Source organism: Triticum aestivum, chromosome 7A, assembly GCF_018294505.1.
Source record: "Triticum aestivum cultivar Chinese Spring chromosome 7A, IWGSC CS RefSeq v2.1, whole genome shotgun sequence".
Classification (NCBI taxonomy): domain Eukaryota; kingdom Viridiplantae; phylum Streptophyta; class Magnoliopsida; order Poales; family Poaceae; genus Triticum; species Triticum aestivum.
Window position 1 is genome coordinate 648298054 of NC_057812.1, and position 5534 is coordinate 648303587.

Sequence of the window (5534 nt, forward strand, 5' to 3'; positions counted from 1 at the left end):
TTGATGGCCCCTTCAACCGTCAATAATGACGCTGTCCAAGGAGAAACTTTCCTCCTAGGACAAACCTTTGTGTTCGGTGGCTTCGCACCGCGGGCCAATTCGTTTGGCCATCTGGAGCAGATCAAAAGCTACGCCCCTAGCCGTCAGGTCAGATTTGGGAGCTTGAACTACGTTACGGACATCCGTGGAGACTTGATCTTCGCCGGATTCGGGACCGCGGCTACCACTCCTGGTCACCCCGAGAGACATGACCTAAATCTGTCATCGAACTGCATCCAGGAGACAACTCCCGTAACCACTCTAGCCTTAGATCCGGAGCAGACTGCGCCATTCAAGGATAGGAAGCTCAACCCCGCCGCGGAGGCCACGGATTCCCCGGTGTTGGAGCCGCACATAGACTTGATCTCACACGATACCTGTGCCACCGGAACTCCAGACTCGTCTCCAGCCATAAGTTCTGAACCATGTGAGCGCGTGGGCGCCGAACTTGATCGTTTATCGATCTTCGAATTCAGCGCCGCAGACATCTTCCAGCACTCGCCTTTGGGAGACATGCTAAACTCATTAAAAAACCTGTCCTTGACGGAGGACTCGCAGCCGAACTATATCTGGTCCGAACATGGGGCTGACGGTGGAGAATTTTGCTTCCCACCCGCCACCCACTTCATAGTCATGGTCGAGGATTTGACTGACACACTTGATTACGACTCCGAGGACATCGACGGTATGGACGACGATGCCGAAGAAGAAGAGGCCCAGAACCCGCCGTTTACCGGACGCTGGAAGGCCACTTCCTCGTATGATGTATACATGGTGGATGCACCAAAGGAGAATAGCGGCGATGGCAAGGAAGATCCAGCTGAGGATAAACCTTCCGAAATACAATCCAAGCACCGGCATCAGCGGCGCCGCTCTAAGTCACGCCGCAGTAAAGAAAGCAACACCGGCACAGGAGAAGATAACACTCCAGAAGGTGCCGAAGACAACGAAGACCCTGTTGAAATAGCTAATGAACAAGATGAACGGGAAGATGGGCAGGTTAGCCCTAGTAAACAGGCTACACACGAAGATTCAGAGGACGGAAGTTATCTTCCGCTCTCCGAGGATGAGGTGGGCCTCGGCACCGACGATTTCATCGTGCATGAGGAACCTTTTGAGCAGGAGCGCTTCAAACGCCAGCTAATAGCCACTGCAAGGAGCCTGAAAAAGAAGCAGCAGCAGCTTCAAGCTGACCAAGATCTGCTCAATGATAAATGGACCGATGTCCTAGCAGCCAAAGAATACAGCCTCAAGCGCCCAACCAAAAGCTACCCAAAGCGCAAATTGCCACCTCAGTTTGATGAGGAGGCACCGGAATACATACCACCATCGTACAATGCGGCTGACCGACCACCACGTGGTCGGGACAAAACGGCAACTCACGCCGAACACCAGCCCGCCCCGCCTCATCGCACAGGTAGAGGTAAATTAGCCCACGACCGTACATATGACCTCCGGCAAAACCTGAACAATAAAGAATGACATACCAGATCAATCTACGGATCGCGAGGACGTGCCTCGACACGCGACGACGGCCACCTATTCGGACGTCACAAACTTAGTCATGCGCGGGCTGAAAACCGCAGACGGACTTCATTAGAGCTACGTCGCGATATGGCCCGATATAGAGGCGCTGCACACCCTCATTGCTTCACTGATGAGGTCATGGATCATGAATTCCCAGAAGGGTTCAAACCCGTGAATATAGAATCATACGATGGAACCATGGACCCCATGGTGTGGATCGAAGACTTCATTCTCCAAATTCATATGGCCCGCGGCGATGACCTCCGTGCCATCAAATACCTCCCTTTAAAACTCAAGGGGCCAGCTCGGCATTGGCTCAACAGTCTGCCTGAAAATTCTATTGGCAGCTGGGAGGACTTGGAAGAAGCCTTCCTCGATAACTTCCAAGGTACATATGTTTGACCTCCGGACGCTGATGACTTAAGCCATATAGTTCAACAGCCCGGAGAGTCCGCCAGGAAATTCTGGACTAGGTTCTTAACTAAAAAGAATCAAATCATCGATTGTCCGGACGCCGAAGCCCTAGCAACCTTCAAACACAGCATCCGCGACGAATGGCTCGCCCGCCACCTCGGCCAAGAAAAGCCAAAATCCATGGCGGCCCTCACGGCACTCATGACCCACTTTTGTGCGGGCGAGGACAGTTGGTTGGCCCGTAGCAAAAACAATGCAAGCGACTGAGGGAGTCCTGGACTAAGGGGTCCTCGGGCGTCCGGCCTATTGTCCATGGGCCGGACTGATGGGCTGTGAAGACATGAAGGCAGAAGACTGTACCCGTGTCCGGATTGGACTCTCCTTGGCGTGGAGGGCAAGCTTGGCTACCGACTATGAAGATTCATTCTTATGTAACTGAATCTATGTAACCCTAGATTCCCCCCAGTGTCTATATAAACCGGAGGGGTTAGTTCGGAAAATATATTCATTACCATAGTCATACAGGCTAGGCTTCTAGGGTTTAGCCATTACGATCTCGTGGTAGATCAACTCTTGTAATACTCATATTCATCAAGATCAATCAAGTAGGAAGTAGGGTATTACCTTCATAGAGAGGGCCCGAACCTGGGTAAACATCGTGTCCCCCGTCTCCTGTTACCCTCGATCCTAGACGCACAGTTCGGGACCCCCTACCTGAGATCCGCCGGTTTTGACACCGATATTGGTGCTTTCATTGAGAGTTCCACTGTGCCGTCAACGAAAGGTTCAATGGCCCCTTCAGTCGTATATAGTGACGCTATCCAAGGAGAAACCTTCCTCCCCGAATAGATTTTCGTGTTCGGCGGCTTCGTACTATGGGCCAACTCGCTTGGCCATCTGGAGCAGGTCGATAGCTATGCTCCTGGCCATCAGGTCAGATTTGGAAGCTTGAACTATGTCATGGATATCCGTGGAGACTTGATCTTCAATGGATTTGAGACCGCGGCGACGCTCCCCCTCGCTCCGATGAACATGACCTAAATCTGTCATCGGACCAGGTTTTGGAGATGGTTCCTATAACTCCTACGACCTTAGATCCGGAGCAATTCGCACCATCCGAAGCCACAGAGTCCGCGGCGTTGGAGCCGCACACAAACTCAACACCAGGCAATATCAGCGTCAACGGAATTTTGGACTCATTTCCGACTATAAGTTACGAACCTTGCGCGCTCCCGGACACCGAGCTGGATCGGTTATCAATCATCGAGTTCAGCGCAGACCTGTCCCCGATGGGGGACTCATGGCCAAACCATGTCCGGTTTGAGCTAGAGGCTGACAATGGAGAATTTCGCTTCCCACCCGCCACCCACTTCATAGCCACTGTCGAGGACTTAACTGACATGCCCGCTTCTGGCTCTGAAGACATTGACGGCATAGACGACAGTGCCGATAAGGAGCAAGGCCAAGACCCGCCAGTCTTCAGGCGTGGGATGGCCACCCCTTCATATGACATGTACATGATCGATACACTTAAAAAACCTTGCAGCAAAGGACAAGGGAGATCCAGTTAAAACTCCTGAGACAGAGTCTAAATTCCAGTGCCCCAAACGCCACCCAAGTCACGCCGCATCAACGATGGCACTGGTGAAAATAGTACCCCGGACGGCGCCGAAAGCAATGAAGACCCTGTGGGAGCAATATCCGATCAGGAGGAACAGGAAAACGGGCAAGCCAGCCCCGATGAACAGGCCCCGCCCAGCGACGGTTCATAGGACGACAACTACCTTCCGCTCTTCGAAGATGAGGTAAGCCTCGGCGACGAAGACTTCACCGTACTCGAAGAGCCCCTCGAGCAGGAGCGCTTCAAGCGCAGGCTGATAGCTACGGCAAGGAGCCTGAAAAAGAAGGAGCAACGGCTTCAAGCTGACTAAGACCTACTCAACGGCAGATGGACTGAAGTCCTGGTCATCGAAGAATACAGCCTTAGCGGCCTAGCCAAAAGCTACCCAAAGCACATATTGCTATACCAGTCCGATGACGGGGCGTTGGAGCCCATACCATCATCACACAATGCGGCAGGTTGCCGACAACTCTGCCCGAATAAAGAGGCAACTCAAGCCAAACACCAGACCACCCCACCTCTCCGTAAAGGCAAGAACAATGCAGGTCACGATTACCCAGACAACCTGCAGAGGGACTTGGAAAATAGAGCAGGAAACGCAAGACCGATCTACGGATCGTGAAAGCATGCTTCGACATGCGAAGATGGCTACCTATTCGGACGTGTCAAACCTTGCCACGCCTGATCTGAAAACCGCAAAGGGACTCCTTCGGAGTTACGACGCAGTGTGGCCCAACATAGAGGTGCCGCACACCTGCTTTGCTTCACTAATGAAGTAATGGATCATGAATTCCCCGAAGGATTCAAACCCGTCAATATTGAATCATACGACGGGACAACTGTTCCCGCGGTATGGTAGAAGATTTCATCCTCCACATCCATATGGCCCGTGGGGACGACCTCCATGCTATTAAATACCTCCCACTAAAACTAAAAGGGCCAACTCAGTACTGGTTAAACAACTTGCCTGAGAACTCCATAGGCAGCTGGGAGGACTTGGAAGAGGCCTTCCTCGATAACTTCCGAGGAACACATGTTCGGCCACCGGATGCCGATGACCTAAGTCACATTGTCCAACAGCCCGGAGAATCAGCCAGGGAGCTCTAGACTCGGTTCTTAGTCAAAAAGAACCAAATCGTCGACTGTTCGGACGCGGAAGCCCTTGCGGATTTTAGAAACAGCGTCCGGGACGAATGGCTTGCACGCCACCTCGGCCAAGGACCTAAATCCATGACAGCCCTCACTGCTCTGATGACCCGCTTTTGCGCGGGAGAAGACAACCGGCTCACTCGTAGAAGCAATAGCGCCAGCAACCAGGGCACCTCCGAAATCCGAGACGGCAATGACAAGCCACGAGGAAGCAAAAACAACAGTCACAATGACAATGAAAGATCAGGCGACACAACGGTCAACGCCGGATTCAGCAACCCCAAGTCCGGTCAGCAGAAGAAGCCATTCAAGGCGAATCATCCAACCTAGACAGGATATTGGACCGACCCTACCATATTCATGGTCATCCCGATAAACCAGCTAATCATACCAATAGAAACTGCTGGGTCTTTAAACAGGCCGTCGCTCAACGCCAAACACATGGGGGAGGAGGCTGCCAAGCGACAGGATGACAGAAAGGTTCACCAACGAAACACCGGGGGTCAGAAGCAGTCTCCACCCGAGGATCAACTACTGCTACAACGGAAATAGCAACCCAGCTTCCGCCGCCCACTCCGTACACCTACAAAGTTTGTACCGCGCATACATCATTACGGACTCAAGATACCATGGGCATTGGCGGAAGCACAATACGGATAAGCCTGCAAGCACTCCAGTAACTTATTATTATTATTATTATTATTATTATTATTATTATTATTATTATTATTATTATTATTTTCCTTTTATTCCTTCCTTCGCTATCCTTTAAAAACAGGTGACG